A 24,990-nucleotide genomic window follows, 5' to 3' on the forward strand; every position below is an offset into this window, starting at 1 on the left:
TGCATGTTTTCCTTGGCATTATGATACCATAATTATTATTAAATTTCATATGCACTATAAATGGATGGTTTCCAGAGCTCCATCAAGCCTGATTTCAAAGTGCTGCTTAAAGTAGGGTAATTGTAATGAAAATTATTCAAGTACAGTAGATTAACATTGATATTAATTTCAAATTTCTGTTGCTATAGATATATCTGCATATTTTCTGTAAATTCAGATTTCCTCAAAGCAATATTAAATGGGTTTCCAGTGTCTTCTTTTCAGTGCAGTGAAAAAACATTCCACACAAGTTGTTTGTTTTATTCAGTGCTTGAATAGATTTGACCTGGTTATTTAAGCAGTGCATTGTATATTTTGTTCTGAAAAGTTAGAGCAGACCCACATGTTTTTGAAACTGTTTGAAGTGACTCCAGAATAACAGTAAAACAGAAGTTTGTTCTGGAAAATCAGAATGTAAATTGAGATAAGTAATACAAGTTTTGTTGATAGGGAGTTTAAACAACCTAGTGATCTATTGTAAACAGAGCTTGAAGATGTTAGATACAGAGTCGAGCCTAAAGGGCAGAAGCTAGAATTGGACGTACTTAAGTACCATTTGAAAATGTGATTCCTTTCACGCCATTCCCTGACAGTTAAAGTAGGGCACCTTAAGGTTGGTGATGAGAAAATAGGCACGCTGCCTAAAAGATGATGAGTAGGGCGATCTTGAGTTTTTATTGCCGAGTTGTTCAGGTTTCTGAGATTGGGGATTCTTCTGAATCCAGTGTGATCTTTGAAACAAAGTAGCAGAATCAATTCCATTCCTTTCTTGACTCCAACTGTCTAAAGTTTCTACTGGTCCTCAAACGCTGCTTCAATTGCATAATAGTACAATAGACTTTTTGGTTCTCATGCCAGTATACCACTTAGGAGAAGTGGTCCTGCCAAGGCTAAGCAGATGGATCCTTTGCTTGTTGTCTACTTGAAATAGGAGGTATTTGGCTGTTAAATGATTAATTATTCACAACCCAACCTTAATCAAAAAGCAGCTTCCGAGAGTTGATATAAAATTGAAAAACAAATTTGAATTCCAGGGAATTCTCATATTTTTGAAGAAAGAGTTAAAAGTTCTGTCAATTTCCACAATGACATCTAGTAACTGTGTTTGTTCTGGGACTCGGATTGTCCTTGTGTGTTTTCGTCTTGCAGTTCTGAGGATCTTTCAGCTACTCCTTACTCAAGGGACAGTAGTTATTCACCCTCAATTTGATGAACTTGGGCAGCAATTTGACTTGATCAGTTTTTGTGACCTCTGTTTCTAAATTTTATCTCCTGTTGCTCCTTTGGAATTCCTTGACTTTTTATTATGACCTCCATCATAACTTGGTATTTTTTGATACTGTAATGTACTCTTGATTACTTTTTTTTCTTGTATACCTACAACTAACACCTAAAGTAGATAATCTGGTCATTGTCTCATTGCAGTTGTGGAATCTTCCTGTGCGCAAATTGCCTGCTGCATTTCCTTACTGAAGTGACTACATTTTAAAAGTCCTGCATTGGTTGTAAAGCACTTTGGGACATCCTGACGTGGTTGGTGCATCTTTTTTCTTGCATAAAAATAAACAAACATTGCACACTGCAGTTTACACGTCATAGTGTGACTGACAACAGTACAAAAAAATTGACTTCCAGTGAGATGTTTTTTCAGAATACAGGAAGGCAAATCCATGACTTCTGACTGTAAAGGGCTTTTAAAGGACAAGTAACTTTAATGTTCTTATACTGAATTGGGCACTTTTAGTGAGTGTACCTTAACTTCAAGAGCGATCACTGCTATATCTGAAGGTGAGTGATCTGTCTTCTACTGTGCTACTAATAAATGTTGCTTTTACTTTCAGGAGTACATTCCAGATTTGTACAGCCACTTCTTAAATATCAGTTTTGAAGCACACATGTATGCCTCACAGTGGTTTCTTACTCTGTTCACTGCTAAGTTCGCACTGTATTTGGTCTTTCACATCATTGATCTGCTACTCTGTGAGGTAAGTGTATTTTTTAAAGTGAAAATAATTGAACCCTTAGAATATCGAGTTTAATTTACCAAAAGAACTATTGATTGTAAGGTTGTAAAAATCTCAACAGGGCTTGAGTTATATTAAGTTATATCAAGAATGCTTATGACTCCCTTCATCTTTCATTTATTTGTCTCCATTTTTAATTTCATGCTTGTTATTTTCTTTTCCATTTCTCAGTTCTGCACTGTTTTTTAAAAACACATTACAGCCTCACTATTTGACCACCCAGAGGATTGTGACTGATTTAGTGTGGTGGTTCAATTAGAGAGTGCACTCCGTTTGTGTGCCAGGAACAGCTTAGCACACCAAGTAAATCAACTGTGTGGCAGCAAAGTCATGACTCAGCTACAGGTGATTCTCCCCACATTTTATAACTGACCCTGGCCAAAAATCGTGTTTCAAGTAGACTAGAAATCTTTCCAACTTCTGAAATATACATTTTGTATCCTCTACTTTTGCCCTATATCAGCAACAGTTGTTCTGTGGTTCCCCTATGAAAGCAGGGAAAGTTGAACAATTACACTTGAAAATAAATGCTGAAATACAGATTTAATGCGGTAGGAACCTAGGAATCCAGATAATTTGTTGAATTTGGTCAACACCGTGTTCAAGAGCAGACAATACACAACATTTCCTGTATCTTTCAATTAATTTTGTTGTCAAATACCTGTCTAACTTCCTCTTAAAATTACTGATATTATCAGCCTTGGTTGCTTCCTTTGGCAGTCTATTCCAAATATTCACCATCCTTGGTGTGAAATTGTTGTAACTAATTTGTTGATCAATTTTCCCTCTTCTAAGCTTCATCGGATGCTTACTGTCATTCTTGGCCGAGCTTAACAGGTTCAGCTTGTCCACAGCATTAAGAATCTTGCATATGTTAGTAAGGTCTTCCCCAGCCCCACCACTCATTCTTCTCTAGGTAGCCTTTCCTTGCAGCTTAGCTTTCGTATGTCAATTTTCTGAGTGGTCAAGATAGTGGGATAAAATTTATATACATAATTTTGAAATAAAATTTTCAATAGACAATTGAGTTTAAAGAAGTGGTTAATTTAAGATTCAGTTGTATTTCCCCCCTTTGGAAATGCTGATCAGCTACTGCCAGAAAGACCTAATAAAAAGTAATGAAAAGACAAGAGCTGTGCCCCAGTGCTGACAGGGAGAAAATAGTTGGGAAATGTAATCATATGTTAAAATCACAAATGAAGGATTTAATTGGTTATCAAAAGTAATGTTTATCCAAAGAATAATCGGGGAAGCAGACATGAAAAACAGGCTGAGAATTAATAATGACTTGCACTCTACTTTCAAACCTTTTTCCTCTGTTAAAATATTGTCAACATCCAAAATATTTTTCATGAAAATATGTTTACTTAAATTCATAAACCCTTTTTGTGGGTAAAAAAAATACAGCACCCCCCTCATACAAACCAATCAAAACATGTTCAGAGGCTTAGACTGAACACAATCGCATATTGTGACACAAGGAACGAGAAGTACAAATAGGCCATTTCTGTTTTTGGGAGCAATGCAGATACAGCATATTTTTTTCTGAAATATAGCAGCCAGAGAGCATTAAGGGACACTGCAACAATTCCTCATCAAACTGCTATTTAATTATGAAAGTAGTTGTACTTTTATATTAGCCACACAGTGGTGCTATTTAGGACAACCAATCTATTTAGAATGATCAGAGATGTTACTGGAGCGCAGATCTTTGTTTCGGTGTACTAAATAATGTACTTTTGATCACAAGGTATGTTTAAACAGTGGTGATTTGTTTGACATTTTTACCTTTTGTCAAACAGACATTATTTCTAGGCTATAAATATTTTTAAAATTCTAGGTATTTGGAATGAGGTGCGGTTTCCAAGGAAGGGCAGTAGTTCTTTGCAGAAGGTTACATTTTTGATAAATTGGGTTCAGAAGTAACCATGACCAAAGATTTGGTTATCCAGATAGCTATTAACTAAATAAATAATTTTGAAAATCAGTCTTTTGGAATTGTGCTACATTTTGAAAGCTTCCCTATTCATCTGTGCCTGATGCGGGTGGTATATATTAATGAAGTTGTGCACTCTCTCACTTGCCTTTTCTAATAAATCTACAACGCCAAGTTCTGTGATAGGATAATAGAAAGATTTATTTTGAGCACCAGACATTTTGTGCATATTCTCAGCATGCAGGATTTCAGCATAGATTAACGTCCACTGTCGGTGAGATATTTTTCTTTTGAGTCTTCTCCTTTGGCCTCCTTATCTCGAGAAACAATGGGTAAGCGCCTGGAGGTGGTCAGTGGTGTGTGGAGCAGCGCCTGGAGTGGCTATAAAGGCCAATTCTAGTGTGACAGGCTCTTCCACAGGTGCTGCAGAAAAATTTGCTTATCGGGGCTGTTACACAGTTGGCTCTCCCCTTGCGCTTTTTGTCTTTTTTCCTGCCAACTGCTAAGTCTCTTCGACTCGCCACACTTTAGCCCCGCCTTTATGGCTGCCCGCCAGCTCTGGCGAACGCTGGCAACTGACTCCCACGACTTGTGATCAATGTCACAGGACTTCATGTCGCATTTTCAGACATCTTTAAAGCGGAGACATGGACGGCCGGTGGTCTGATACCAGTGGTGAGCTCGCTGTACAATGTGTATTGGGGATCCTGCCATCTTCCATGTGGCTCACATGGCCAAGCCATCTCAAGCGCCGCTGACTCAGTAGTGTGTATAAGCTGGGGATGTTGGCCGCCTCGAGGACTTCTGTGTTGGAGATATGGTCCTGCCACCTGATGCCAAGTATTCTCTGGAGGCAGCGAAGATGGAAGTAATGGATTGAATATTGAAGTGTCTAAAGGCTGTGAGATTGCACTTTGTTTTACAAAATTTATATTGAATAGGATCTTATGGTGTGAGCAGGTATATATCATTTATGTTGGTGTTAAAGGTCCCTTCAGACTGTAATCGTTTTAACAGTCAATGTTGATTTCCCTAGAACCACCCAGGTTTTAAATTTCATGTTGGTGCTGATTCAGGTGAATGCTAATATAATTGGGACATCCTGAATTAGTGAAAGGCACCATAAAGGGAAAATTTGTTTCATTCATATAAACTGTAGATGGATGTCCTACTAAATTCCCCCCCTCCCAATTTTGACTGTCTTATTTGCTGCTGCTACCCCTACCATCCATTTTAATGAGTATGTGTTAATTCTGTTCCAGCCACCCAAATAAATTGTATGCATAGCATGCAGAGAAATAAATCCAAATCTTGAAACTGTACTGGTGAAGACTCTGCAGTGTAACCAGGGCAATGGAGAAAGATATCAGTACAATTTGGCTAGCAACAATACTTGCATTTAAATATTGAGGGTTTTGAGTTTGTTGGGTATTTGCAAGGCAACATAGGTCAACAAGCATGAATGGTGAGTAGGAAGTGCAAGTCCATGGTACAACCAGCACAGCTGTAAATTCAATGTTCCACTGTAATAACATTTATAAACAATGTAAATGTAGCTACCGTGCTTTGGTAATTGATAAAATGTATTAAACACGAAAATTACCTCTTCCCATTTCTTCCTCTCAAGACTCCTGACTCCTTGCTGTTCACCCTTTGTTGCCTTGCCTGAGTGCTTGTTATTCATGTGTAAGCTTTCAGTTTTGGCAGCTATTTAACCTGAGCCTGATGTCCCTGCATGTGTGCATACTTTGAACAGGAATTGCTGGGCAGTCAGTGATCAAGAACCAGAAACATGGCCACGTTTTTCCTTAACCAGGGTGCTGAGGCTTTGTCTGATCAGAATAATTTAGCTGCTCACTGCATAAACTAGTTACTTATTAAATACTGCTTAACCATCAACTGCTTATGGAGAACTAATATCTTTTCACTGGATTTCTAAGTCATGTCAGCTTTATTTTTAGTAGTTATTACACTAGAGATGAAGAATTATTGTGTGCTGAAAATGTTATACAGCATTGGAAGCAAACAGATGTGCCTATGTTCACAAAGGGGGAAGAATCTGATTTTGCAGACCTGTTAGCCCAAGATTAATTTTGGATAAAATAATAGAAATCATTCAAAGGACCAAATTGGAGGAATATCAATGCAGTAGTAGATTAATAATGTAATAAACTGCCCAAAGAGTAAGATGTTTTTAAGCAAATCTCCATTTCTTTCAGAATATTACAAACAAAATAAATGGAACTAACCATGATAGGTTTATTTAGGCTTTCAGAAAAACTTTGACAGTCTTCTGCATGAAAGACCTCCAGTAAAACTACAAACAATTACAGGGTAAGTTGTGCAACTGAATAAGAAGTTGAGTAAAGAATAGGATTTAGAGTACTTGAGAGAGGTTTAGTGCTGGACAGAGGGAAGATGTTGAATGAAGTACAGAAATATCGGTGCATATGTTCTCATTGTTCCGGGATTTTGGCCCAGTGACTGTGAAGGAACGGTGATATATTGGATTAGAGATACAGCACTGAAACAGCCCTTCGGCCCACCGAGTCTGTGCCGAACATCAACCACCCATTTATACTAATCCTACACTAATCCCATATTCCTACCAAACATCCCCACCTGTCCCTATATTTCCCTACCACCTACCTACACTAGTGACAATTTATAATGGCCAATTTACCTATCAACCTGCAAGTCTTTTGGCTTGTGGGAGGAAACCGGAGCACCCGGAGAAAACCCACGCAGACACAGGGAGAACTTGCAAACTCCACACAGGCAGTACCTGGAATCGAACCCGGGTCCCTGGAGCTGTGAGGCTGCGGTGCTAACCACTGCGCCACTGTGCCGCCCTAAAGTTCCAAGTTCCATAGCTCCAAGTAAGGATGGTGTGTGGCTTGGAGGGGAACCTGCAGGTGGTGTTCCCATGTATCTGCTGCACTTGTCCTTTTAGGTGGTCGAGGTCGCGGATTTGCAAGGTGCTGCCAAAGGAGTCTTGGTGCATTGCTGCAATGCATCTTGTAAATGGTACACACTGCTGCCACTGTGCATCGGTGGTGGGTGGGATGAATGGCACCCCATCCATAAATAATCAAGCGGGCTGCTTTATCCTGGGTGGTGTTGAGCTTCTTGAGTGTTTTTGGAGCTGCACCCATCCAGGAAAGTGGAGAGTATTCCATCACACTCCTGACTTGTGCCTTGTAGATTGTGGACAGTCTTTGGGGAGTCAGGAGGTGAGTTATTCGCCACTAGATTCCTAGCCTCTAACCTGCTCTTGTTGCCACGGTATTTATATAGCTACTCCAGTTCAGTTTCTGGTCAATGGTAACCCCCAGGATGTTGACAGTGGGGGATTCAGTGATCGTAATGCCATTGAATGTCAAGGGGAGATGGTTAGATTCTCTCTTGTTGGAGGTGGTCATTGCCTGGTACTTGTGTGGTGCGAATGTTAATTGCCACTTATCAGCCCAAGCCTGGATATTGTCCAGGTCTTGCTACATTTCTACACGGACAGTTTCAGTATCTGAGGAGTCGCGAATGGTGCCGAACATTGTGCAATCATCAGTGAACATCCCCACTTCTGACCTTATGATGGAAGGAAGGTCATCGATGAAGCAGCAGAAGATGTTTGGGCCTAGGACACTACCCTGAGGAACTCCTGCAGTGATGTCCTGGAGCTGAGCTCCAAAAACCGCAACCATCTTCCTTTTACGCTTGGTATGACTCCAACCGGCAGAGAATTTTCCCCCGATTCCCATTGACTCCAGTTTTGCTCGGGCTCCTTGATGCCATACTTGGTCAAATGTTGCCTTGATGTCAAGGGCAGTCACTCTCACCTCACCTCTTGAGTTCAGCTCTTTTGTCCATGTTTGAACCAAGGCTGTAATGAGGTCAGGAGCTGAGTGCCCCTGGCGGAACCCAAACTGAGCATCACTGAGCAGATTATTGCTAAGCAAGTGCTGCTTGATAACACTGTCAACAGTCCTTTCCATCACTTGACTGATGATCGAGAGTAGACTGATGGGGCGATAATTGGCCGGGTTGGATTTGTGCTCTTTTTTGTGTACAGGACATACCTGAGCAATTTTCCACATTGCCAGGTGGATGCCAGTGTTGTAGCTGTACTGGAACAGCTTGGCTAGGGGCACAGCAAGTGCTGGAGCACGAGTCTTCAGTACTATTGCCGGAATGTTATCAGGGCCCATAGCCTTTGCAGTATCCAGTGCCTTCAGTCGTTTCTTGATATCACACGGAGTGAATCAAATTGGCCAAAGACTGGCGTCTGTGATGCTGGGGTCTTCAGGAGGAGGCCGAGATGGATCATCCACTCGGCACTTCTGGCTGAAGATTGTTGCAAATGCCTCAGCCTTACCTTTTGCACTGATGTGCTGGTCTCCCCCATCATTGAGGATGGGGACATTTGTGGAGCCTCCTCCTCCTGTTAGTTGTTTAATTGTCTATTACCAATCACGACTGGATGCGGCAGGACTGCAGAGCTTAGATCTGATCCATTGGTTGTCGGGTCGCTTAGCTCTATCGCATGCTGCTTACGCTGTTTCATGCGTAACTAGTCCTGGGTTGTAGCCTCACCAGGTTGACACCTCATCTTGAGGTATGCCTGGTGCTGCTCTTGGTATGCCCTCCTGCACTCTTCATTGAACCAGGGTTGATACCTTGGCTTGATGGTAATGGTAGAGTGGGGGATATGCCGGGCCATGAGGTTACAGATTGTGGTTGAGTGCAATTCAGCTGCTATTGATGGCCCACAGCACCTCGTGGCTGCCCAGTTTTGCATTACAAGATCTATTCAAAATCTATCCCACTTAGCACGGTGATAGTGCCACACAACACGATGGAGAATATCCTTGATGTGAAGACAGGACTTTGTCTCCACAATGACTGTGCGGTGGTCACTCCTACCAATACTGTCATGGACAGATGCATCTGCGGTGGGCAGATTGGATGAGGACGAGGTCAGTTATTTTTTTCCCTCTTGTTGGTTCTCTCACCGCCTGCCACAGACCCAGTATAGCAGTTATGTCCTTTAGGACTCGGCCAGCTCGGTCAGTTGTGGTGCTACCGAGCCACTCTTGGCGGTGGACATTGAAGTCCCTTGCCCCCCTCAATGCTTCCTCCAAGTGGTGTTCAACTTGGAGGAGTACTGATCCATCAGCTGAGGGGGGTGGTAGGTAGTAATCAGCAGGATGTTTCCTTGCCCATGTTTGACCTGATGCCATGAGACTTCATGAGGTCCAGAGTCAATATTGAGAACTCCCAGGGCAACTCCATCCGGCTGTATACCACTGTGCTGCCACTGCTGCTGGATCTGCCCTGTCAGTGAGATAGGACATACCCAGGGATGGTGATGGCGGTGTCTGGGACAGTGTAAGGTATGATTCATTTAGTATGACTATGTCAGGCTGTTGCTTGACTAGAAACAAGAAATGCTGGAAATACTCAGCAGGTCTAACAGCATCTGTGGAGAGAGAAGCAGAGTTAACGTTTCAGGTCAGTGACCCTTCTTAAGAACTTAGAACTGTGTATGGTTGAGGGCACAGTGTTTCAAAGAGGATATCAATGCATTGTAGAAGTCCATGCAAAAGAATAATATGAAATGATTCAAAATATAAAAAGGATAAACTATGAGGAAAGATTAGAAAAATAAATTTAAAGTGGTTATTTTGGTGTGAATTTTAGCAAAGTTCAAAACATAATTGGTCACACTAAGCTGATATAGCATAAATGAAATGAGCCTCAGTGAGCAGAATAATCTTTACACTCTTGACTTTTTCTTTTCATTTTTATGTTTTAAAAAAAAAGCTTTAGCCCAAGTTTTTATTCTTTCAGAAAAAAATTAATGTACAAAAATCAATCTAGATGTAAACCATTATAAAATCTCGTGTCCAGATCAGGGGCCTTGTGTAGAAATGTTCCATGCTTTATAGAGTACAATGCCTGACTCTTCACCCTTACCATCACCCCCAATAAAAAATGAGCTTGTGTGTTACAAATTTAAACATTTTTGTTTTGCTTCTAAAAATAGTGCAATGTGCAAATTATTCCAGCAAATGACAGAGGTCTTGCATTTTGTCTGCTTATCTGTTTGAAATACCAAAATAGTTGAAAGAACATTTTTGTTTTAATTATCTTAACTGCTGTTTTACAGTCATGTTTTCCCCCTAAAATAACATAGCCAAAGAAGGCAATTGTTTAGAGATAGAGCACTGAAACAGGCCCTTCGGCCCACCGAGTCTGTGCCGACCATCAACCACCCATTTATACTAATCCTACACTAATTCCATATTCCTACCACATTCCCACCTGTCCCTACCACCCACCTATACTAGGGGCAATTGCCAATGGCCAATTTACCTATCAACCTGCAAGTCTTTGGCATGTGGGAGGAAACCGGAGCACCCGGAGGAAACCCACGCAAACACAGGGAGAACTTGCAAACTCCACATAGGCAGTACCCAGAATTGAACCCGCGTCGCTGGAGCTGTGAGGCTGCAGTGCTAACCACTGCGCCACTGTGCCGCCCACTAATTGTGTGTGTTGTGTTAAACGGTTAATCGCATCTTGTGTAGAATTCAACAAGAGTCCTTTTCATAGAAAAGCCGAGGGCCTGAGAAATTTACTTTAACAAACTAGAAATACATCAACACTTGAACACGCTGTCTTTTGGAAGCCGTGGCCTACACACACATGATCCTACATCTGTTTGGATTTAGCAAGTATTGTTGTCTGTAATATTGAATATGCCAATCTGTGAATTAAACAATACACATGGAAATGCTGTTTAACTTCAGGCCGTCTTGCCAAAATTGTTGCTGTAGTTCCATTCTGGCTTAACACAGTGGACCATTGTATTGTTCTGTTCTCACCAGTCAGTCCTCAGCTTTCAGCATCAAAAAGAAAAATGCATTTGCTTTTACATAGGAATGGCAGACCAGTTAAACTTAATTAAGCTGCTGTCTCTGGTTTATCTTAGGCTCCTTGAACATTTAAAACTACATCAGAAGTGACCAAGAGATGGTTAATGTTCTTGAAATTGCTTACATGAATGTACATGTATAGTGTGTGGGGAAAAATGTATTTGAAAACATTCAGAAATATTTTCTTGCATCTCCTTAACTAAACTTTTTTGTAACTTTTTTAAGGGTATAAGTGTTATCTTCAATGCTGCACTTGCTTTACTGAAGGTAAGAGTCAACATTTTCTTGTATAGTCACAATGTGGTTTAAAATATAATTCATTATCTCCAAGAGTGGAGCATTGTCGTCATTTATCCTACTTTGTAAATATTTTCTATTTGTTATTAATATGTAAATATTAATTTGGCTGTGAGCCATCATTAAATATCTTGTGATTAAGAGTTCCACTCTGTATCCCACCCCCCTTGCCAAATTAATTTAAACCGCACCGTCCACCCCCTCCCCAATGGCACTAGAAAACCTCCCAGCAAGGATGTTGGTCCCGTTCCGGTTCAGGTGCAACCCGTCCAACTTGTACAGGTCCCATCTTTGCCAGAAACAGACCCAGTGATCCAGGAAACTAAAGCCCTCCCTCCTGCACCATCTCCTCAGCCACGTATTCATCTGCTCTATTCTCCTATTCCTATACTCACTAGCATGTGGTACCGGGAGTAATCCAGAGATTACAACCTTTGAGGTCCTGCTTTTTAATCTGCGACCTAGCTCCCTAAATTCCTGTTGCAGGATTTCATCCCTCTTTCTACCTATGTCGTTGGTACCAATGTGAACCTTGACCTCTAACTGTTCACCCTCCCCCTTCAGAATGTCCTGCAGCTGCTCCATGACATCCTTGACCCTAGCGCCAGGAAAGCAACATACCAACGTTTGCAGTCACAGAAACGCCTATCTGTACCCCTTACAATAGAATCCCCTGTCACTATAGCTCCCCCACTCTTTTTCCTCCCCACTTGCAGCTGAGTCACCTGTGGTGCCACAGACTTGGCTCTTGCTGCATTCCCCTGAAAAACTATCTCCCCCAACTGGAAGTGTCCCTGGCTTCCCACATTGCACAGGAGGAGCATTCCACGCTGCCGAGCTGCCCTGCCACGAATTACCCTTAATTTACTCCCTTAAAGTACTCAAAAATTAGAGATTATTTACACTAGGGACCTTGATTCCCTAAAAAACACTATTTACTTTCTAATAAACTGTAGGCCTTATCTTTCTCTTTACCTTAGTTACTAACCCAGCTATTTACTGATAATCCGTAATAACAGTTACTCACCAACCAATCACACTGCAGCTTTCCTGTGATGTCACTGTTTGAATTTGTTTTCAAACTCAGTCAGCGCGCGCCAACGCCTGAAGATGTCCGACTGCTCTCTGCTCCTGAAGGTAAGTGAAGGCCCTGAGCCTGGTGCTGAATTTATCTGCTCCAGGTTCTAGGTGCTCCCACACAGGTCTGACTGCTCTCCGCTCCTGAAGGTAAGTGAAGGCCCTGAGCCTGGTGCTGAATTTATCTGCTCCAGGTTCTAGGTGCTCCCACACAGGTCTGACTGCTCTCTGCTCCTGAAGGTAAGTGAAGGCTTTAAATGCTCCTTCAAATTTGCCTCTTTGACCAAGCTTTCGGTCATCTGCCCTAATTTCTCCTTATGTGGCTCAGTTTCAAATTTTGTTTGAAACAAATACATCGGGTACACTCAGTGCGACCTAGTTTTGGGACCGTTGACCGTAGGGATTGTCCCCAGTTTGCCTGTGGACGGGGTTGACCTGCTCCTAAGTAATGATCTGGCAGGGACGAAGGTGGTAGCACCCCCAATAGTGGTAGAGAGACCGAAGGAGGTCAAAGAGACAGGGCTTGGCAGGAGACGGTCCCCTGCCGTTCCCCTGATTGTGTCGTGACTCGGGCCATGGCCAAACCAATTCCCTCAGAGGAAACTGAACTGGCGCTGCAGGCAGATGATCATACTGTCTGTTTGTCTGAAATTTTCTTTGAGGAATTAGAGGACCCAGGGAATGGGTTAAACAAATCTTCCCTAGTTGTTGCTCAGCAGGCCACACAGTATTTAAGGAAGTTAGCACAGGCTGCCCAAACTGAAACTGAAGCAGTGGGAGTCCCTGATTGCTACAATGTAAAGAATGAGGTGCTGATGAGGAAGTGGAGTTCTCCTCACAGACTTGAGGACAAAGAATGGACAGTGGTTCACCAGTTAGTGGTGGGACAGTAGAGAAATATTAAGAATGGCCCATGAGCTTACAATGGCTGTACATGTCCATGTACAAAAAACCAAAGCCTGCATAAGACAGCAGTTTGACTGGCCAAAACTCCACAAAGATGTAGAGGAGTACTGTAAAACTTGCCACATGTGCCAGGTTGTGATGAAGCCCCAACTTGCAGTAAAACCTACACCCCTAATACCTGTACTGGCTTTTGGGGAACCCTCCAGCAGAGTGCTGGTGACTTGAGAGGGACCCTTACTGAAAACAAAAGGGGACAGACAAACATAGGTCTGGCAGACAGTTAGGGAGCAAGAGGACGAAAAGGACAGTAAGAAAAGGTTAGAGGAGGATTCCCAAATGGAAGCCCCTACTGTCCAGTCAGCCAACCCCAAAATGATGGGAAAATTAGACCCCACACCATCCTAGTAAATGCAGGCAAAAGGAGCACCCTACCATGGCTGCTAACAGCCTTTATAGTAATGTGCAGGGACAAAGAAAGTTCCCAAAAGGGCAAACCAACTGTGAGGGCGATGTCTCACCTAGTCGAAGTGCCGCAGGGGAGTGCAGTGGAAACTGGACAGATACCTGTGAGCACATGGACATTAGCAAAGAATCCCTCCCCACAGTCAAGAGAAAAGGGAAAAAAATGCCCTAAAGTGAGCAGCACTGTATGACTCACCAGAACATTGAAAGTGAGGTCAGAGTGGATCTACCCAATGCAGACTCCCACGATCAGAGCTCAAGCCCAGAGCTAAACATATCCCACAGTATTACCTCAGACTTCAGAAAGAACAAAGGCCCAGAGGAAATCTCAGGACACCTCACAGGGACTTAAAAACAAATCGGGAGACAAATTAGCAAGGTACTGGAACCTGAAGGGTTAGAACGACATGTTGCAGAAACAGCAGCTGAGGGGGTAAAGCTTGTGCACAAAGGAGAACTCACCCTAGACAATTATGGAAATTTGCAGACACAAAGTTTCCCAAAAACCACATGTTTATTAAAATGCCCATCTCCAGCTTATTACACACTGATACTAATGAACCTTTAAACCCATTCGGCAAAGCCTAGCCATCCCAGACAAACTTCAAGGGAAAAGGGCAGTTAAAAAATCATCACTGTTGCTGCAGAGAGAAAAAGACAAGCTGCAACAAATTCTAAGATTTCTGAGTTGGTGAGAGTGAATGAAAAATGCATGTACATTTTCCTGTGTTTTCTTTTTTAACTTCTCTAATGAAATGTTCCCATTGTCTCATTTTTGTAGGGACGGAAGATGTTGGTATGGTTCTTAATGCATACTTTGCGTCCGTCTTCACAAAAGAGGGCGATGATGCAGATATTGTAGTTAAGGAGAAGGAGTGTGAAGTATTGAGTGTGACAAACATAGGGAAAGAGAAAGTATTAATGGGATTAGCATCCTTGAAAGTTGATAAATTACCAGGACCAGATGAAATGTACCCCAGGCTGTTAAAAGAAGCAAGAGAGGAAATAGCAGAAGGTCTGACCATCATTTTCCAGTCCTCACTGGATACAGGTGTGGTGCCAGAGGATTGGAAAATTGCTAGCGTTGTACCTCTGTTTAAAAAGGGAGCGAAGGATAGACTGAATAATTACAGGCCAGTCAGTCTAACCTCAGTAGTGGGAAAATAATCAGAATCTATTCTGAGAGACAGGATAAACTGTCACTTGGAAAGGCACAGGTTAATCAAGGATAGTCAGCATGGATTTGTTAAGGAAGATCTTGTTTGACCAACTTGATTGAATTTTTTGAAGAAGTAACAAGGAAGATAGATGAGGGTAATGCAGTTGCTGTGGTCTACATGGATTTTAGCAAGGCGTTTGACAAGGTCCCACATGGCAGACTGATTAAAAAAATAAAATCCCATGGGATCCAGGGAAATGCAGCAAGGTGGATACAAAATTAGCTCAGTGGCAGGAAACAAAGGGTAATTGTTGATTGTTTTAGCGACTGAAGGGCTGTTTCCAGTGGCATTTCGCAGGGCTCAGTACTGGGTCCCCTGCTTTTTGTGGTATATATTAATGATTTGGATGTATATGTAGGGGGCATGATCGAAAAGTTTGCAGACGACACAAAGATTGGCCGTGTGGTAGATAGTGAGGAGGATAGCTGTAGGCTGCAGGAAGATATTGATGGTCTGGTCAGATGGGCAGAAAAGTGGCGAATGGAATTCAACACGGAGAAGTGTGAAGTGATGCATTTGGGAAGGTCAAAAAAGGCAAAGGAATACCAGATTAATGGGAAAATACTGGTGTAGAGGAAGTGAGGGACCTTGGAGTGAATATGGAATCCTTTCCTTTATTAGCCGAGGTATAGAATATAAGAGCAGGGAGGTTATGCTGGAACTGTATAAATCGTTGGTTAGGCCACAACTTGAATACTGTGTGCAGTTCTGGTCACCTCATTACAGAAAGGATGTAATTGCACTAGAGAGGGTACAGAGGAGATTTACGAGGATGTTGCCAGGACTGGAAAAATGTAGCTATGAGGAAAGATTGGATAGACTGGGGTTGTTCTCCTTGGAACAGAGAAGGCTGAGGGGAGATCTGATTAAAATGTGCAAAATTTTGAGGGGCCTGGATAGAGTGGAGGTGAAGGGTCTATTCACCTTAGCAGAGAGGTCAGTGACGAGGCGCATAGATTTAAAGTGATTGGTAGAAATATTAGACAGGAGATGAGGAAAAACTTTTTCACCCAGAGGGTGGTGATGGTCTGGAACTCACTGCCTGAAAGGATAGTTGAGACAGAAGCCCTCAACTCATTCAAAAGGAGTCTGGATATGCACTTCAAGTGTGGTAATCTGCAGGGCTATGGACTAAATGCTGGAAGGTGGGATTAGAATAGGTGGATCTTTTTTCAGCCAGCAGGGACACAATGTACGAAGGTGCAATGAAAATCCCACATAACAAATGGAAAAATATTAATTTCATCAAGTGGAACTTTGCCTGAGAATTTTACTGGAAATTGTTACAAATTGGTAGTGTAGATGAACAGAGAGTACTTGGCGTCCAGGTGCATAAATCCCTGAAGGTTGCTACCCAGGTTAATAGGGCTGTTAAGAAGGCATATGGTGTGTTAGCTTTTATTAGTAGGGGGATCGAGTTTCGGAGCCACGAGGTCATGCTGCAGCTGTACAAAACTCTGGTGAGGCCGCACCTGGAGTATTGCGTGCAGTTCTGGTCACCGCATTATAGGAAGGATGTGGAAGCTATGGAAAGTGTGCAGAGGAGATTTACTAGGATGTTGCCTGGTATGGAGGGAAGGTCTTACGAGGAAAGGCTGAGGGACTTGGGGTTGTTTTCATTGGAGAGAAGGAGGAGGAGAGGTGACTTAATAGAGACATACAAGATAATCAGAGGGTTGGATAGGGTGGATAGTGAGAGTCTTTTTCCACGGATGGTGATGGCAAACACTAGGGGACATAGCTTTAAGTTGAAGGTGATAGATATAGGACAGATGTCAGAGGTAGTTTCTTTACTCAGAGAGTAGTAGGGGCGTGGAACGTCCTGCCTGCAACAGTAGTAGACTCGCCAACTTTAAGGGCATTTAAGTGGTCATTGGATAGACATATGGATGAAAATGGAATAGTGTAGGTCAGATGGTTTCACAGGTCGGCGCAACATCGAGGGCCGAAGGGCCTGTACTGCGCTGTAATATTCTAATTCTAATTCTAAACTCCCAAACTCTGTTTTTCCTTCTGTAAACTATTTGTGCATGTGTGTGGCTCTTGTGTGAATGTGAGGCGTGGATGCATAATTTAGTAATTTTTAATTGGTTTAGTTTAGTTTAGTTTAGAGATACAGCACTGAAACAGGCCCTTCGGCCCACCGAGTCTGTGCCGACCATCAACCACCCATTTATACTAATCCTACACTAATCCCATATTCCTACCACATCCCCACCTGTCCCTATATTTCCCTACCACCTACCTATACTAGGGGCAATTTATAATGGCCAATTTACCTATCAACCTGCAAGTCTTTGGCATGTGGGAGGAAACCGGAGCACCCGGAGGAAACCCATGCAGACACAGGGGGAATTTGCAAACTTCACACAGGCAGTACCCAGAATTGAACCCGGGTCGCTGGAGCTGTGAGGCTGCGGTGCTAACCACTGCGCCACTGTGCCGCCCGGTGATAAGGTTAATAAACATGCATTTTTCTTATTTAAACTCAAAAAAACCTATCCGATTGGTTCATTTGCAATTATATTAGAGGAACAGGAGCAAGTGCTCACTGAGGTGGTAAGTTCAATCACTGTGTTAAAAAAAACCCTGTTGCAGTCAAACCAAAGAAGGGGTGAAAGGGGAGCCTGAGACTGTTCCTCACTTGGCCGTAACAGTCTTCATGTTTACGAGTTACTGTACCTTCTCGTTCCAGATCGTGTATCCAAACCTTTTGACCATTGTTTAATTTGGTAAGCTTCTCACTCTAAATCATCAATGATAATTCCCGGTTTGTTTTCTGCGGTAGGAATTTTCTCTTTCGTGAACTTTCTCTTAGTCTTGAGTCTTTAATCCAGGAATTAATTGTTGAGGCAATACTGTAAGCTGTGGTTTTAACTCATCATCCCATAGGGTCCAGTTTTCCCATAATTAAAATACTCAGCTCTATGTGCTGGGCACTGCTGTCATCTGTGGGCCTCCAGGTTCCACAGCATTGACATGGTTTTCCTGTGTCATGCGCCTTCTCACCTGTGTTCTTCCTGTTCTACAAAGTGTTTCGCTGACTTTGGCTTAAATTGTATGAGTACCAGACTCCTTCTCATCCACAGCTTGTCTTCTGCTCATAGGGTGTCCCTGCTTTGTTTGCGAACATCAGCCTGTCTAACCATTCCAATGGCCTTTACAGCAATGTAAGGTCTTCCTTGGATTGCAACAGGTCTGACAAGGATTCATCAGCTATGCCAATTACTATCCTGTCTTTGATTAGTTTTGCCTTTAATTCGCCGTCTTCACAACTTTCTAGACAGGTCACTAATATAGGAGTACACAGATTCACCGATCTTCTGCACCTGCTTATTAAATTTGGCCCTTTCTAAGATTTTATAGGTGCGATGACTAAAATATTTGTCAAAAGCTTGCAGGACATTTTCAAATGTATCGGAAGCCTCATTGATCCCTCGTCGGAATATTTTGTTGCCTGCAATCACACCTACTGAATATAAAAGGGTGTTGACCTGTTCAACTTCTGACTTTGTATGGAATTGGAAAGAAACCTAAATCTTAGGAATCTCTTCCTCCAAAAAGATCAATTTTGAACCAGATTGGGTCCTTCTAGATCTTGAAAACTTTCGAGCATTACAAATTTTGAATCTCTATTTCTTTCTTTGCTTTAGTATGGATTTCTAGGGTGTTCCCATTTGGCTTAAAATCTTGTAGGCTTGAATGGAGGTTTTCACGGTCTTTTTGGGATTTCCTGCACTTTCCATTCTTTCCAGCACTTTCTCTCCACGATGGCTGCCAACTCCCCCCGACTCCTGAGTCGTCTCTTCATCCGAGATCGGCTTCTCTACCTGTGGTTTTGATCCAGTATGCCATTGGGTAAAAGCCCTGCCATTGAACGTCCCAATACATTTATCACTGTGTCTCCTGACAACCCAGAAAAGGTGCACAGCCTAAGTACGTCTGAACATTTGCCAGCCTGCCAGTATGAATCCACGCATGCACCCCGACGTCAACATGTAATGAGGTCACCGAGTGGCAGAAGCGACGAGTGTTTCCCTCTACCCTATCATGCACCGTCCTTTTTGTTCTATTCCCTGCCACCCCCGCTTCACTTGCTTAAAACCTGTTATAAATCTAACCTATGCCAGTTCTGATCAAAGGTCACAGACCAGAAACATTTACTCTGCTTCTCTGTCCACAGATGCTGTTTTTATTTTACTTGCCTTCCTATCTTGATGTCATCGACAAATTTAGCTACCATTCATTCAGTCCCTTCATCCAAGTCATTGATTTAAATTTATTTATTTATTTAGAGATACAGCACTGAAACAGGCCCTTCGGCCCACCGAGTCTGTGCCGACCAAGAACCACCCATTTATACTAACCCTACAGTAATCCCATATTCCCTATCACCTACCTATACTAGGGGCAATTTACAACAGCCAATTTACCTATCACCTGCAAGTCTTTGGCTGTGGGAGGAAACCGGAGCACCCAGCGAAAATCCACACGGTCACAGAGAGAACTTGCAAACTGCACACAGGCAGTACCCAGAATCAAACCCGGGTCCCTAGAGCTGTGAGGCTGCGATGCTAACCACTGCGCCACTGTGCCGCAAGAACAAAGAACAGTACAGCACAGGAACAGGCCATTCGGCCCTCCAAGCCTGCGCCGATCATGATGCCTGTCTAAACTAAAACCTTCTGCACTTCCGGGGTCCATATCCCTCTATTCCCATCCTATTCATGTATTTGTCAAGATGCCTCTTAAACGTTGATATCGTACCTGCTTCCACCACCTTCCCCGAACAGCAAGTTCCAGGCACTCACCACCCTCTGTGTAAAGAACTTGCCTCGCACATCCCCTCTAAACTTTGCCCCTCGCACCTTAAACCTATGTCCCCTAGTAACTGACTCTTCCACCCTGGGAAAAAGCTTCTGACTATCCACTCTGTCCATGCCGCTTATAACTTTGTAAACCTCCATCATGTCGCCCCTCCACCTCCGTCGTTCCAGTGAAAACAATCCGAGTTTATCGAACCTCTCCTCATAGCTAATACCCTCCAGACCAAGCAACATCCTGGTAAACCTCTTCTGTACCCTCTCCAAAGCCTCCACATCCTTCTGGTAGTGTGGCGACCAGAATTGTACGCAATATTCTAAGTGTGGCCTAACTAAAGTTCTGTACAGCTGCAGCATGATTTGCCAATTTTTATACTCTATGCCCCGACCGATGAAGGCAAGCATGCCGTATGCCTTCTTGACTACCTTATCCACCTGCGTTGCCACTTTCAGTGACCTGTGGACCTGTACGCCCAGATCTCTCTGCCTGTCAATACTCCTAAGGGTTCTGCCATTTACTGTATACTTCCCACCTGTATTAGACCTTCCAAAATGCATTACCTCACATTTGTCCAGATTAAACTCCATCTGCCATTTATCCACCCAAGTCTCCAACTGATCTATATCCTGCTGTATCCTCTGACAATCCTCATCACTATCCGCAACTCCACCAACCTTTGTGTCGTCCGCAAACTTACTAATCAGACCAGCTGCATTTTCCTCCAAATCATTTATATATACTACAAAGAGCAAAGGTCCCAGCACTGATCCCTGCGGAAGACCACTAGTCACAGCCCTCCATGCAGAAAAGCACCCTTCCACTGCTACCCTCTGTCTTTTATGACCGAGCTAGTTTTGTATCCATCTTGCCAGCTCACCTCTGATCCCATGTGACTTCACCTTTTGTACCAGTCTGCCATGAGGGACTTTGTCAAAGGCTTTACTGAAGTCCATGTAGACAACATCCACTGCCCTTCCTTCATCAATCATCTTTGTCACTTCCTCAAAAAACAAAAAACAAGTTAGTGAGACACGACCTCCCCTTCACAAAACCATGCTGCCTCTCGCTAATAAGTCCATTTGTTTCCAAATGGGAGTAAATTCTGTCCCGAAGAATCCTCTCCAATAATTTCCCTATCACTGACGTAAGGCTCACCGGCCTGTAATTTCCTGGATTATCCTTGCTACCCTTCTTAAACAAAGGAACAACATTGGCTATTCTCCAGTCCTCTGGGACCTCACCCGTAGCCAATGAGGATACAAAGATTTCTGTCAAGGCTCCAGCAATTTCCTCTCTTGCCTCCTTCAGTATTCTGGGGTAGATCCCATCAGGCCCTGGGGACTTATCTACCTTAATATTTTTCAAGACGCCCAACACCTTCTCCTTTTTGATATCGACATGACCCAGACTATCTACACTCCCTTCCCTAGACTCATCATCCACAAAGTCCTTCTCTTTGGTGAATACTGATGCAAGGTACTCATTTAGTATGTTGCCCATTTCCTCTGGCTCCACGCATAGATTCCCTCCTCTACCCTTGAGTGGGATTAATTTTTAACCAATTTTATCTGATAATGACCGTCAGATTTTACAGTCATCGGATTGAGAAAGTCTTCGGCTGTCTTCACAAGCTGCTTGTCCAAACTGTTGTACTATTTTGTTTTGTCTCAGCACATCTTCCCTTCTGCTGTAATTGGAAATTCATATTTCATTTGAATTCATATCAGTCGCAAATTAAAATGCACTACTGAAATGGTGTCAATTATTGACAATAACTATCGCCGCAGGATTCCTAGCCTCTGACCTGCTCTTGTAGCCACGGTATTTATATGGCTACTCCAGTTCAGTTTCTGGTCTGTGGTAACCCCTAGGATGTTGATTGGGGAGATGGTTAGATTCTCTCTTGTTGGAGATGGTCATTGCCTGGCACTTGTGTGGTGCGAATGTTACTTGCCACTCATCAGCCCAAGCCTGGATATTGTCCAGGTCTTGCTGCATTTCTACACGGACTGCTTCAGTATTTGAGGAGTTGCGAATGGTGCTGAACATTGTGCAATCATCAGCGAACATCCCCACTTCTGACCTTATGATTGAAAGAAGGTCATTGATGAAGCAGCTGAAGATGGTTGGGCCTAGGACACTAACCTGAGGAACACCTGCAGAGATGTCCTCGGACTGAGATGATTGACCTCCAACAATCACAACCATCTTCCTTTGCGCTAGGTATGACTCCAACCAGCGGAGACTTTTCCCCCTGATTCCCATTGACTTCAGTTTTGCTAGGGCTCCTTGATGCCATACTTGGTCAAATGCTGCCTTGATGTCAAGGGCCGTCACTCTCACCTCACCTCTTGAGTTCAGCTCTTTTGTCCATGTTTGAACCAAGGCTGTAATGAGGTCAGGAGTTGAGTGGCTCTGGCGGAACCCAAACTGAGCGTCACTGAGCAGCTTATTGCTGAGCAAGTGCTGCTTGATAGTACTGCCGACAATCTTTTCCATCATTTTACTGATGATCAAGAGTAGACTGATGGGGGGTTAATTGGCCGGACTGGATTTGTCCTGCTTTTTGTGTACAGGACATACCTGGGCAATTTTCCACATTGCTGGGTAGATGCCAGTGTTGTACTGTAGCTGTACTGGAACAGCTTGCCTAGGGGCGCAGCAAGTTCTGGAGCACACGTGCTCAATATTATTGCTGTAATGTTGTAGGGCCCATAGCCTTTGCAGTATCCAGTGCCTTCAGCTGTTTCTTTCTATCACGTGGAGTGAATGAAATTGGCTGAGGACTGGCATCTGTGATGCTGGGGACTTCAGGAGGAGGCCGAGATGGATCATCCACTCAGCACTTCTGGGTGAAGACTGTTGCAAATGCTTCTGCCTTATCTTTCGCACTGATGTGCTGGGCTCCCCCATCATTGAGGATGGGGATATTTGTGGCGCCTCCTCCTGCAGTTAGTTGTTTAATTGTCCACCACCATTCACGACTGGATGTGGCAGGACTGTAGAGCTTAGATCTGATCTGTTGGTTGTAGGATCGCTTAGCTCTGTCTATTGCATGCTGCTTATACAGTTTGGCATGCAAGTAGTCTTGTGTTGTAGCTTCCCAGGTTGAGGTATGCCTGGTCCTGCTCCTGGTATATTCTCCTGCACTCTTCATTGAACTAGGGTTGATCCCCTGGCTTAATGGTAATGGTAGAGTGGGGGATATGCTGGGCCATGAGGTTACAGATTGTGGTTGAGTACAATTCTGCTGCTGCTGATGGCCCACAGCGCCTCATGGATGCCCAGTTTTGAGTTGCTGGATCTGTTCGAAATCTATTCCATTCAGCACGGTGGTGGTGCCACACAACATGATGGAGGGTTTCTTTAATGTGGAGACAGGACTTCTTCTCCACAAGTACTGTGCGGTGGTCACTCCTACCAATACTGTCAGGGACAGATGCATCTGTGACAGGCAGATTGGTGAGGACGAGGTGAAGTATGTTTTCCCCTCTGGTTGGTTCCCTCACCACCTGTCGCAGACCCAGTCTAGCAGCTATGTCCTTTAGTACTCGGCCAACTCAGTCAGTAGTGGCACTACCGAGCCACTCTTGGTGATGAATATTGAAGCCCCCCACCCAGAGTACATTCTGTGCCCTTGCCACCCTCAATGCTTCCTCCAAGTGATGTTCAACATACAGGAGTACTGATTCATCAGCTGGGAGCGGGTTGGGGGGGGGGCAGTTGTTGGTAATCAGCAGGAGGATTCCTTGCCCATGTTTGACTTGATGCCATTAGATTTCATGGGGTCCAGAGTTAATGTCGAGGACTCCCAGGCAAAATCCCTCTCAATTGTATACCACTGTGCCACCACCACTGCTGGGTCTGACCTGCCAGTGGGACAGGACATACCCAGGTATGGTAATGGTGTCTGGGTCATTGTCTGTAAGGTATGATTCCATGAGTATGACTATGTCAGACTGTTGCCTGATTAGTCTATGGGACAGCTCTCCCAATTTTGGCACAAGCCCCCAGACGTTAGTAAGGAGGACTTTGCAGGGTGGACTGGGCTTGGTTTGCCGTTGTCATTTCTAGTTCCTAGGTCGATGCCGAGTGGTCCATCTGGTTTCATTCCTTATTAACTTTGTAGCGGTCAGATACAACTGAGTGGCTTGCTAGTCCATTTCAAAGAGCAGTTAAATGTCAACTGCATTGCTGTGGGTCAGGAGTCACATGTAGGCCAGACCAGGTAAGGGTGTCAGATTTCCTTCCCTAAAGGATATTAGTGATGGGTTTTTATAACAATCGACAATGGTTTCATGGTCACCATTAGACTAGCTTTTAATTCCAAGATTTTTTCGATAATTGAATTCAAATTCCACCACCTGCCTTGGTGGGATTCGAACCCATGTCCCCAGGGCATTACCTGGGTCTCTGGATTACTAGTCCAGTGACAATAGCCAGTTCTTTATCTATATTAATTTGTTACCCCCTACACCATGTGCTCTTTTCTTGTGTAGTAACCTTTCATGTGGCACCTTATCAAATACCTTTTGGCATCTAAGTACACCACATTTACAGGTTCCCCTTTATACAGCTAGCTTGTTACTTCCTCAAAGAAGTCTAATCATTTAGTTAAACACAATTTCCCTTTCACAAAACCATGTTCACTCTGTCTGATACTATTATGATTTTCTAAGTATCCTGTTATATCCTCCTTAATAATGGATTCGAGTAATTTACCTATGGCAGATATTAGGTTAACAGGTTTCTTGCTTTATGACTCCCTCCTTTCTTGAATAAAGGTCTTAATTTGTTATTTTCCAATCCACTGGGGCCCTTCCAGAATCTAAGGAATTTTGGAAGATTATAAACAATACCTCTACTATCTCTGCATCCACTTCTTTTAAGACCCTAGAATGCAGGCCCTATCTGGTCCTGGGGTCTTATCAGCCTTTCGATCTAATAGTTTTCCCAGCAATTTTTCTATGGTGATAGTGATTGCTTTACGTTCCTCCCTCCCTTTCATTTTTTGATTTTCAAGTATCTTTGGCAGGTTTTCTTAGTCTTCTACAGTGAACACAGACACAAAATACTTGTTCAAGGCCTCCACCATTTCCTTGTTTTCCATTATCAATTCCACAGTCTCACTTTCTAGAGTGCCAACACTAGTTTTAGTTACTATTTCCCTATTTAAATACTTGTAGAAACTCTTACTACCTGCTTTTATATTATTGCTAGTTTTCTCTCATACTCCACTTTCTCCCTCTTAATTATCTTTTTCATCATTA

At 43.2% G+C, this 24,990-nt stretch overlaps 1 long non-coding RNA gene across 1 annotated transcript in view; it reads left to right on the forward strand.

Annotated features, from left to right (window-relative positions):
- The first annotated feature begins 1,700 nt into the window (after positions 1-1,700).
- Positions 1,701-24,990, forward strand: part of LOC137347852 (uncharacterized) — a 28,141-nt gene continuing 4,851 nt past the window's right edge. The window contains exons 1-2 of the long non-coding RNA XR_010969030.1: positions 1,701-1,827; positions 11,160-11,201. This is a non-coding gene — a long non-coding RNA (uncharacterized lncRNA). The remainder of the gene's footprint in view (positions 1,828-11,159; positions 11,202-24,990) is intronic.

Source organism: Heterodontus francisci, chromosome 32, assembly GCF_036365525.1.
Source record: "Heterodontus francisci isolate sHetFra1 chromosome 32, sHetFra1.hap1, whole genome shotgun sequence".
Taxonomy (NCBI): Eukaryota; Metazoa; Chordata; class Chondrichthyes; order Heterodontiformes; family Heterodontidae; genus Heterodontus; species Heterodontus francisci.